We start from the raw sequence: 12,313 nt of genomic DNA on the forward strand, positions 1-12,313 counted from the left end.
TTTTCCCTCTGAATCTAGCATCTTCCTAGCAGATGTATAGAAGCTGAGGAAGGTGTATATGCCTCACAGGAATCTTATTTTTGCTCAGCTGCAGTTCAGAAACAGCCATCCTATTCACTAGCAAACACGTGAATACAGGATCTTTATACTAAAACTCTTATTTCTGTATTTAAAATTCCAGCATGGTTTGGTGAGAGGAAGGTATTTGGGGGTTAATAAGAAATGAATATTCTTCAAAACAACCCCGCCTCCAAAAAAAAAGTCCACAGCCTTATAAAATACCTGGTTTGTGTCCTAAAATAAAGCATGTATTTCATGCTCTAAAAGTCTGAGGTTTGTAGCTGAAAAAGATTAAGTAAATAATTCAGAATTTGTTATGTTTACTTGTTAATAATTAAGCAGGTTAGTCTGTGTACTTTTTATAGGCATTGAACTTTATTTATTTATTTTTATTTACTTGGCTCATGTTCTGATTTTTAAATTTGAAGAAGTTTCTGCCTAGGAAGAGATCATGAGAGAAAAGGCATCAAGGAGTTAAGTACTGCACAGAAAACAAAATCTGTAGGGACACATAATCTCTGGAGAGAATGGAGAATTGTCGTCTCTTACTTCCCTTCTGCATTCCTCCACAATAATCTCTAGTGTTTTGAGGGAATTAAATCTTAAAGGTGATAATGATTTTTCAGACAAAAGCAGCACCTTTGATTCCTACTTTGTGTTTTCAGTGACCAGAGACAGAGAGGTCTCTGTTATGAGGTGACATTTGGTTCATCTCAGTCGAAGGAAAGTTCCAGCCTTGTTCTGTTTCAGAAATAGCACAGAAATTTGAAGAGAAAGATCGGTAACAGGCACATCATGTGTCCGCTTTCTGTTGTTTGAGTGAGTTATGGTCTGGGGAGATGCTGTGAACTGAGAGATGTAAAGTCTGACATCCTTGTCTTCTGAGGAGACCACAGTTTCTCTGTTGTTGCTGTCTGTTGCTCTCCCAGCCACATTTGGAGCCATCCACTGAGAGACTGCATCCTCTGGCAGGCGATAGTTTATTCCAAGTGGCTCAGTCTGGGCACCTCTGCTTTCAGTGGTAATGAACAGGCTAATGGCTTCTCAGGCTCCTCTTGAATCTCAGTATCTGTCACTTGAGAAGAGAATGTGATGAGAAGCAAAATAATTCTCTGTTTTCTGTCCAGTAATTTTTGCTTGTTGTTTCACATAGTCTCGCCCTGAGCATAGATTGAAATAGAGAAAGAGAACAGGTTTGGATTTGGGTTTGGTTCCCCCCTCCTCCCCTGCCCACTGCTAATCACATTCCCTTCCTGCCTTAAGTGAGGCCACTGACTAATATTTTTGAACGTTTGAACTGTTCCTTTGGTCTTGGCAGAATAAGATATCATTTGATATTTTCACTCACATTTTCCAAAGGGGAGACAAAGCACAGGCTAGTGTGAAAAGTCAGTTGAAGTGATCGGCATTAAAAGACAAAAGCTGCTGAAATGTGAGAGTGATCTTTGGACTGTATATTAAAAATCAAAGATTTTAAAAGACTGTTTATGTGAAAATTAATAGCCTGATTTTGTTGACAGTTGAAGTCTTCATCTGTTACCATGGCATGTTTTAATTCCCTGTCTGCACTGGTATTTCCTTCTGAAGAAATGCACAGGCTCATTGCTAGTACCTCTGATATTAAAAATGCCATTTGCTGCTCATGTTCCAGGTGATGATTTCTGTTTAAGTAAACTTATGGTACATGAAGTGAAAGCATATCAACCTCGCAGACAGCATTACAGATGCTCCCTTTTCTCCATCATGTGACTGTTGCCTTCAAAGATCATTTTGTCCTGAGCCTAGACATTTAATTCAAGTCTTCCACAGAGATAAATATGGGCAAGCAATATTTTTCAAATAGATTTGAGTAGTGCACAGGGAACTTAAATTGTTTCCTGAAAGACTTTTTCATGTGTGAAGGATGTAACTGTAACACGGTCGCTTCTGTAAATTTTTTCTCTACATGTATGAAGCTTCCTTTCCCACAAAAATGCCAAATCATGTCCAGTTCTTTATCTTATACTTGCAGACCAGATCAGTAGTCAGCTTTGGGCAGGTTCCTTCAGAAATTCTTCAGACAATGTCTTTATCGTGGAATTTAATGCTAGTCACTCGATGTGTTCTTATTTTTATTCCCAGACAGACAAGCTTGACTCTTAAGAAAAGTTAACAGGTATCTCAACTGTAGTTCTCAGTGGACCAAAGTCCATATCACAAAAACACATTGCTACAGTCAGTAAGATTTGCTCTGTGGTTTTAAGTCCAGTGAAGGGTTGAACAAGCCACATAACTTGACCATTCAGCATGGTCCCTCAGCTCAAAGCTGAGAGGTAGTGGTGAGCCTGTGTGAGGCAATCTCTTCTCCTGCTAGAAATGCTGCCCTGGAAATGAGGGGCTTTCAAGCTTTAAGTGCACCAGATAAGACTTTTCCACAAACATTAAGTTCTCACACATTTTTTTTAGTTTTTTTTAGAGCGTTTTTGTGATGCGCTGTCCATTTTGCACAAGTTTCATGCCAGGTTGAATCTCAAAAGAGGCCAAGAGATTTATGAGTATTCTCACAGTGAATCATGTCTGAGATTCTTTTTGGCTCCTGTATTCTTAGCATTAATAAACAGTGATTTCTTTCATTCACTTGCTGCTGGACTTTAGTTTGTGTGTGTGATGACTGTGTTTGGAAGGAACTGAACCGGAGCAATGCTAATATAATTTATCTTACTCTTTGAATTGTGTTCGTAAATGTAGGATCTTAAAAAGAGAAAATTTACCATCCTACAGTATTGCCTCCCCTTCCCCCCCCCCCCCCCCATAACCCTGAGAGAAAATGTAAATAAAAGTGACACATTCTTTACATTTTCTTGAATGGAATGTATTTATCTCAGTTTCACTTAATCTGATGATAGGTCACTGAACAGTGTTTTTTTCATTAGTAGCAAATGTCAGAAGGTCGTGCAGCTTATAAGGCATCAAGATAAGGAAATGAAAAAGTCTGTATAGTTCCTCTTGTTTGTATTTTCAGCAGTACAGGATGCTCTTGTTACTGTACAAGCAATTAGTATAGTGGAAGAGGAATTTTTAATTTAGAAATGTTTAAGTTGTCCATTTCTATATTTCTTAATTTTGTAGTAGATCTCATTCTGATTAGATATTTGAAAAGCAGAGTTGATAAGTTTTTTTCATTTACTTTTCATTTTCATTCATTTACTTCATCCTGAAAAGCACATTTTTCTAGGAAATCACTGTGGCCTACCTCAAGCCTCTCAGAGGACTGGTAGACTTACAGCTTTGAGCCCAGTAAGCCTCTAGTGAGCCTATGGTGTGAAGTATTCACGTCTGCTTAGTACATGGAGTTAACTTTCATGTAAAAGTGAAAAAAACAAAGCGGTTTCCTGAATTGCATGCGGAGTTTTTCACTCCATTGATGTCATACAGATGCATCAGATTTTGAGGGCATTATTTTATATGATATAATTTGAATCACCAATAAGCTGTTGATCTAAGTTAAATCACAAGGTTTAAACACGGAGGTTGGAATGGAAAACAAAGTGTATGGCCTGGAAACAGCTGTCTTGGTCCAACAAATTACCATCTCAAGTATAAGGCTTGATGAATTTAAATCATGTCTAAAAAACAGTTATAAAAACTGTGGCAGAAATGTTGCCTCTAATTAAATTCAGGCATTCAAATGTTTAGAAAGGATCAATTAATGATTGTGAAAATAAAGTAACTGTAACAGTTATACAGACTTGTACAGCAGTTTCTGGCAAAAATTACAGCTGACAAGAGGGTAGCTTGTCATCATGAGTAGTTGTACAAATTTTCAAATTGCCAGTAGGCCAGAGAAGAGAAACAGACTTTTGACTTGGATTTAATCCTTTGCAGAGCATGAGGAGTCTAAGCACTGCTGGAGGTCTGACAGATCGATGGGTTTTAAAATAGAAAATTTTCTCTCACACCTTGTGGTCATACTTTCCCATGCTCTTTCCATGCTTTTCAGCTGTTCCAGGTTGCCCAGTACCACCCTCTCTTACTGGGCTCACTCAGCAGAGCCGTCTCTCTCTAGTGTGCCAGCAAGCACAGAGTGGTGCAGCTGGTAGATGAGGTAGACTTTAGACAAACAGTACAATTTTGTACCTTATAGTGTCACTTGAATCAAACATAACCTTGTGCAATCCATCCAGCAGCATTTAAAGGTCAAAACCTAACCCTCATTACTCAATATCTAGGCCTTCTGCTTTGCTTTATTCATTGTCTGTGCAGATCTGACAGACTGTTCCAGACCATCCTTGTGTAGTGCTGGAAAGCGCTAACAGCCGCTGTCCAGCGAGCCTCTCTCTATTCAGGCAACTGCAGGCTTTAGGAAAGCTGAAGCATTTGTTGCACAGCCTTAGATCAAGCAAAATAAACCTTCTTCCCTGAAAACAGTGGAAGCTCCCATCCAGCAGATGATGCTGAGTACACTCAGGACTGACCCACACAGCCTGGGGGATTATAATAGGAAAATTTCTTCAAATGCTGATGGATGCATCATTTGATTGTAAAGACCACAGATAGAAAGCACCCAGAAAACAAAAGGAAAATTACAAGATCCGAAAAGAAATTTTGAGCATGTTTCAGAGAAAGAAGCAGAACCATCCCTGTAGTAGCCGGGAGCCAGTGGGAAGTCAGGCTTGGAAACAATGAGCCTGAAAGCCTACTGGTGTTATATCTGCTTTATATGAGAAAGCAACACGTTGTGTGCTTTCTTTCTAAATAAGTAAAGGTTCTCCACTTCTGAACATTTTGGTAGTTAACAGTATATGGTACTAGGTCTTCTATTAATTCTTGGTTTATAGAACGGACAGGTTTTCTGAACATTTTAGTCATTAAAGCCATTTATAAAATGCATTTGAATGACAAACAGAAGTGGAAAAACTTTATTTGTTACACACATTTGTTTTTATCCCTAAGAGGAATTAAACTACACTTAATGGGGGAAAAAAAAAAATCTACTTTTTTGAAGTATCGCTCCATAATTATTTTGTGTCCAGCTGTATAACTTTCCTCTCTGAAGCACGTGTATAGCATGACATTTGAAATACTAGTACAATTAGTTTGTTTGTCACCTGTGTACTACATGTGAATGTGTAGGACTTTGTTTTGTCTTCCTTCAGATAGCTGTATTTATATATATATGGCATTCCACCCACTTCCCCCACTGAACACCAGCTATTTGACTGTTATGAAAACTCAAGGTTTTTTGTGTGCAAATCCCTAAACATACTTACTTATTTTCTTTACAGCAGCATAAGAAAGAAGTGTTGAGAACTGCTCTTAACCCTTTTGGAGGCCGAAGTCAAAAGGTAAAACCAAATGCTAATGTTTCTGCTTCTGAAGGTGTTGCTATCATAATTGTTTGGAAATGCTGTTTCCTTATCACATCTGAACTGAGATTTCCCACAGGAAAAGCAGGGATACAGTAAGAGGAATCAAAACATTATTAGACCTCTTTAAGAGCCACCAGCATATCTGGGCATAAATTATACAGGTAAGTTTCAACTGGTAAACTGCAATTATCTGTTTTACTTAATATGAAAACATTGGTGTTGAGAGTCAATGGGAATTTCAGTAGGATTTAATATTGCTAAGGATTTAATGATTTTTCTCTCACTATTACTTGATAGTTTTTTATGATATATAAAGTTTTTTCAAATTACAGTAAAACAAATCCTGTAGCTCTTTTCTCAGGCAAGAGTCCCTCAATGGGAGTTTTGCCTGAGTGAGAACTGAATGAGGTCTAAATAATTAGCAATTAAAATATTCAGTTATTGTGCTATTGTATATAACAAAGCACTGGAGGTATTAAAAATTGCTAATCTCCTTCTTATTAAAATGTTAACTGCTAAACATAATACAGTTTTGCATTTCTATCATTCATTTTTGCAGTTCATTAGTAGAGGTGAAATGTTTGTGACAAATAGTCATTTGAACTTTTAAGGGATTGACTTTGTTTTCCTGGCATTTTAGTTAATATTTCCAACTGAGTTAATTTATAAGCAGAAGTTTTTGCGTGAGCCGTGGATTTTAGTAAAAAACCTGATCATGAGTAACTTCTCATATGCCATTCATGAGTATTTGCAGAAGAAAGCCGGTGGTAGGCCGCTCCTCAGGAGGCAGGTTTGGGCAGTTTGGGTATCCCAATTTATATACATTTTGATCAGCAGCTCCCTGTAATGAACTCCAGTGAAAGGTTAAGGGTTGTCCATGGTGTTTACCAGGCAATTGTCAGTGAGACACTGGCATGTGAACAGTTCAGCAACAGGCTGAGGAGCAAAGTTGTGCACCCCAGGCCTGTTAATTAGCACATGAGCCCTTTATTACCGTGCTGGTTAATGTGAGGGCCAGACTGTGCTCTCACCCTGCTTCATGGTGCAAAAGAATGAGTAAGATGCATCTTCTGTCTCCTCCTTCCCGTGGCAGCTGGGGAAGTGTGGGAAGGGAGAGTCAGATTTGGTGATAGAGAAAAGAGTGGTAAGTGAAGGTGGTAACTGGTAGAGGAAGAAGATGAATTTATGAAAGGATTTGGTGACAGGTGAATTTCCCAGGGGAAAGCGACACCCTCAATGCTATTTCTGCCATAGTCACTTCTTGAAGTAAATTTTGTTACATATTATGCCTAAAGTTGTTTTTTTTTTCTGATCTTTTTGTAGAGACATTTATACCTAGGCATTTAATCGTGCCATATAACTGTTGGCAATTCAGGCCATGATTCTGCAGGGATTTACACATGTATTTCGCTTACATCATTATGAGTAACCCTGTTGAAATACGTGAGATTAATTGCAAGACATAAAGTTAGGCATGCATATTTGTCTTAGTAGTAAAAGAGGTGTAGTTTAATTTATTTATTTACTTTCAGGGTGGGAAATTATTTTTAAAAATACATAAATACATGGGATTTTCCACTAATTCTGTAGCAATAAAAGAGGAGGTGGATGGTAGCAAAATAAGCTTTCTGTTTGTTCTCCAAAATCACATTTTTGTCAGGTTCTTAGCTGTAAAGTATGGGTAAGAATAGGCTGCTATCATTTTCCTTTTAACATGCACAGTTAAACCTCCAGCTAGAATGAGATGATCATATGATTTATTATAGAGGAGTGAACAGGACAGAAATCAAACAGGAAGGCATGTGTACTTGTGTGGACTCTTGTTTATAATTTCATCAGATTGGTGCGCACCTCAGACATTTTATTTAGTGATAAGATATGCAAATTATTCTGGAGCCAGCAGCGATATCTTCACCTGAATGTCAAAACTGGCGAAGATTTTTAAACCTAACCTCAATAACAACCTGTATTTTAAAGCAACTATTCCGAAGATATAGCTACCAACTACAGACAAGTAAGTGCAGAATTGTTTCCTGCTTTCCTTCATACCATTTCCCTTCCTCTTTTGTTTACCTCCATGGAGGAACAAGGCTGCAGGCTTACCTGTAAATACTGGGTGTAACTATGGGCAACAGTGCAGAGGAGCTGTAAAGCTGTGTGGAAGTTTGTGCAAAGCACAGGAATGCAGTTAGAAAATGGGGACACCTATGGAATGAGACGTACCAGAGGAGATAGCTTATGTTTCTCCAGATGTCTGTGTCACATCTTTGTATCTATGAAGGGATGAGTAGCACAAACTCTTCATTTCAGCAGCTTCCTCTGTCTTTGGTTGTAGTTTTTCTTGCACTTACGTACTTAAATCAGAATGTGGTGTAGTAGAAGCCTGTGGATACAGTGGAACATTTGGATAGTAACTTTGCCATGAGATCGAGAACTGAAATTCCTCAAAGCTGTAGGTGTTCAGCTGCTGGGGTTTTGGTTTTGAGTGTAGATACAGTCATGAGAGGAAGGGTGTCACTGAATATGCAGCCTGGAATTTAAATATTAGATGTGTTTATTTTTTGAATCCTTCTTCAAGTCAGTGTGCACTGACTGTAAAGTGATAATCCTGTGTATTTCCCCTAGAATCCTCCTCTTCTCTCTGTGGATGTGTGCACATAACTACGTCCAAATGCTTCCATCTGAAGTTTTCCTAGGACTTTCTTGGCTTGTTTTCTTCTTGTTTTTAGTGTGTGTACCTAATTAACCAGAAAGCTATCTGTACTGAGAACATCCAACAAAGGGTAACAACTGAAGTTCCTGATTAGAAAGATATGACCTGTCCATAAAATGTAAGTTCTATAATACATTCTCATGGATCTGGGTACTCTTTATGAAAAGGACAAAATACCCAAGGCTTACTGTTTGTGTGGATTTGGGCCACTGCAGCAGAACATTTTGTTTACAACAACTAATTCTGGCACCTACTTTGGTGTTGTGGATACTTAACTGCTACCCACTCAAACGGAAGCACTTAAAATAATTAAAGTAAATGAATTATCCACACATAGAACAAACCCTTTCAGAGAGAAAGGGAGTTTGTGGAGTGCAAGAATCTGGGTTTTTTTGTGTGCTTTTTTCTAAAGCATTTATTTCAAGGTCTTCTTAAAGAAGAAGCCAATGCTTTTGTTGAAAAATAAAAAAAATAAACCTGAATTTTTGATAGTCATTTCTAACATGGCTGATGAAATTAAATCATTGAAAACTAGAAAAAAAAGCAGATGAAATTTGTCTTTTCAAGCTGAAGTCCAGGCAGTAGTGTATTGCCTTTCTGCAAAATGCTTACCAAGGTAGCACTGGAAGAAACACAGTGGGTGTTGTGGTATGTTCACTTTCAATGCACTGCTGTAAAAGACTTTGAAAGATGTAGAAGTATTTGAGGGAATTCCCTGATAGGCTGTAGGAGTTCTCCTGGTTTAGTCTTTCACCTGAATAGATGCACTTTAACTCTCTGCTGCAGTACCAGTGCCGTGGTTGCAGCTAACAACATCGACACTTTGCCAGTTGACACAAGAATTGATCACTTACTGCTGTATAGGGAATAATTACCTAGATCTGATACCAATAACCTTGTTAATCCTACCAAAACCTGTGCATTCATATCTGATAACTGTTGATATTGGAATCTGTCGTGTTCTTTCAACATCAAGCTTCACAGGAAATTTCTGCTTTCATGCAGAAGTCCTCCTTACTTGCAGCTCCAGGAGGTGAAATTCAGCTTCTTTCTTATATTGACACTACATTTGCTGGGTTTTTTTCATTGCTGAATTTAATGACAGGCATTCAGTAATATTCCAGGGGTAAAGGGGACCAGCATTGCAGCCTGCACTGCTGTTTTTCTGCTTGTGATGAATGGTAGCCCACTGAGCTAGTTAACCATTACACTGACATTTTCCTGTTCCTTCATAGTTGGTTTATGCCCAGGAGACATGGGTTACCAGAGCCTAGCTGCAAACCCAAAGTTCACTATTGTGTGTGCACATGTGTTTATGTTTACCTGCATGCATATCTGTTGTGTTATCCAGCAGATATTCTAGTAAAACTAATAATGCCAGGCCAGTCCTCCTGGTTTTTCTATATAAAAGGTATAAGTCAGAGGTAATGTTTTACTATCCCTCCTTTACTGTTTTTAATAATGAATGTGAAAGGATTGGCCTCTTAACACACTGGTTTCCTCATTCAGTGCTGTAAGCATGGAGTTCCAGGATGCTAAAATTCTCTTTCTTAGAGCACATTTGAATCATGTGGCCTGTGATTCATGTTGATTTGCCAGGGGCCATGACCTGATACCTCCTCTATGAAAAAGATAACATCCTTCACAGAGAGTGAAAAAGTTTTGGTAAGAAGTGTAAGTCAGGGAAGTTTTTTGAGATTCAGAACAAGACATTTAACCACTATGGCTTTTGATCAGATGTATACCAGGGTCAAAACCAATAAGAAATTTTCAGTCATTCTCATTTTCTTCTTCATCTGAGCTGTAGATTATCTGGTAGTATCTGGATGATGTGGCACAGGTGACACTTGCCACTTTTGCCACGTGCGGCATAATTTGACTTTAAATTCTTTGTTCTGTGCCAGTGACTCAGTTTACGTTCCTTGGAAAGAATAAATAGCAATTTTGCTGTCCAGATGTCACATTCAGGTGTCTGGACAGATTAAAGTAGTGATCTTTAATATCTCCAGTGTTTGTTTTGGGAAAGTTAATTTTCTTCAGTGAATTGCTCAGGACAGTGACATTTTTGCTTCTTCTCTTGGCTGATTTCTATTCCATTGTCTTTAAAACCCAAAAGAGACTTGGCTTCCCTGTTTTTCTGTAAAAGTAGAACATGGCGTGACAAGGAACTAATTGTAAAAGAGAGGGCTAAATCCTCCATCTGGTGGTTCAAGATTTTAACTTAAAATGTTATTGTGTCCTGCAAAGTTCAGGAGATAGACCTTTCACTGAGTAATATGGTGAAATAATTTCTTCTTTCTCTCCTTCCCTCCCTCTCTCTCTCCTTCCTTCTCTTTATTTCTCTTCCTTTCTCTGTTTCTTTCTCTCCCCTCTCTGTGTTAATATCTCTCTCTTTCTCTACCTGTCCCCTCTTTGAGTAGATGGACATCTGTTTTCCTTAGATCTGTATCAGACATTTGTGTGGGAACATTGTGATGCTGCTGCTGAACACCTTCCATGTGCCTTCTTCATTTTATAAACCTTCCAGCCAAAGCCAACTTTACCTTACATCATAGTTTGCTGAGCAGAGTAGCATTCCTGCATAAGTTCCTGCATAACTAGGTGCTCTCAGCAATGTGGGTCATTAAAAGACCAACCCCTATCCCTCCTATACTACAAATGAAATGGCAGACAACACAATGAGAGAAGCAAGCAGTCAGCAGCAGTAGGAGCTGGACTACTGCTGTAGCAGCAGCACATTTTAGTGCCAAGAAGATGAGGCAGACCATTTTGACTCTGAAAAACAGCTTTGAGGCCATTTTGAGTCATTCCCTTTGATTCTTTGGAATCAAACTTGTATCATTCTTACTGATATTAATAGGACTTGGGGGATTATACAAGTCTCTATGCCTTCCAAAGGCATATCTTTAGAATGGCAGAGAGAATTCATGAAAGTAGGCAGAGGCTCTTCTGAGAGAAAAGCTACTAAAAACTTGTATTTTTTCTGGTGAGAAATCAATATTGAGAAAAGAAAATAATAAAGGAAGCAAGAAATGTTGCTCCTTAGTCACTTATAGAGCATTTTAATTACATAAATTTTTATAAATCTGAATTGTGGCCATTTGCTGCAGAACTTTGATCTGAAACTTTTTCCTTCCTCTGAATTAAAATATCTTTACAATTATGTTTATAGGCACATTTAGTTGTTTGGGGTTATTTTATGAGATGGGACTGCCCCAAGATCTCAGTACCTCTGTCTAAGTGTTGTCTTGTAAGTTATGTTTTAACAGTTTGATTGGTACATGACTAAAACACAATGTTCCAATCCCACCTGCCTGGCTGATCTACAAACATGAGATGCACTCTTTCCATATAAGCTTTAAGCTTCCTTGAGATTCCAGGGGCCACCAGACTGAATCAGTCTTAGGTTATCTCCTCCACCAAGACTGGAGACTCTTATCATTACTTCAGAGGTCATCAAAAGAAATCGTCTTTCTCTTTGCCAAGGCATTATACTGCAGCAGAGATTCATTCATTTAAGGATTGCTGAACCTCTCTAGGTCTTGGGAAAAATATTTTTACCTAAGCAAACTCTTTATGTTTGAGAAACAGCTTTTCTTTGGTTATTTTGCAATTTGTTTAAAAATCTTCATCCTCCTACTATTCTTCATTATAATTGATGACTCTGAGCAGAGAGATACGTGAAGGAAACATTGCAATGTGAAAAACCTAGGTATTACCCCTACTGATCCAAACAAGCAAACCTACCATCCTCTCGGGCTCGTCAGAAAAGTGTGGAACTTTTTTCCCAAGCACTTGTCTGGGGAGGAGGGCTGCACAGATTTTTGTAAAATTCTCACATCCATCTATCTCTCAGGGAGATCTGCTTCCTATAGCTCAGAGAGCTGCCTGTGGATTTTTGAGGAGACAGTTGCTCATGGATGTCCACTGAATATCTGTGGCCTGCAGGTGATCCTGTCATCTCTAACCCTAGGGCTGTGCTTTAGTAAAATCAATTAACTTTCAGTTGCCCAAGCTTTGTTTATGTCACTACTGAAATGCGGCAGCAGGTGAGAAGTAACTTGAATATGCCCTCTCTTGGTGTTGACCAGTATTGAGTGCTGTTTTCATTCTCCAGTTAGAGTTTCTGTAATCTAGCCTTGAAATGATGAGTTCTTTAAATTTTCCAGATCCTCAGAGTCATTCTGTATTT

General features: G+C 38.5%; 1 protein-coding gene across 8 annotated transcripts in view; it reads left to right on the top strand.

Annotated features, from left to right (window-relative positions):
- ZBTB20 (zinc finger and BTB domain containing 20) overlaps nt 1-12,313 on the top strand; it is a 460,332-nt gene that overhangs the window by 68,614 nt on the left and 379,405 nt on the right. For all 8 annotated transcript variants that reach the window (XR_015771863.1, XM_088051419.1, XM_088051418.1 and 5 more), the window contains one exon: nt 5,325-5,384. The gene's annotated coding sequence lies outside the window, so the exon portion shown is untranslated. The remainder of the gene's footprint in view (nt 1-5,324; nt 5,385-12,313) is intronic.

This window comes from Pseudopodoces humilis, chromosome 2, assembly GCF_049639895.1.
Source record: "Pseudopodoces humilis isolate 2021_Gansu_Grassland_sample_001 chromosome 2, ASM4963989v1, whole genome shotgun sequence".
Taxonomy (NCBI): domain Eukaryota; kingdom Metazoa; phylum Chordata; class Aves; order Passeriformes; family Paridae; genus Pseudopodoces; species Pseudopodoces humilis.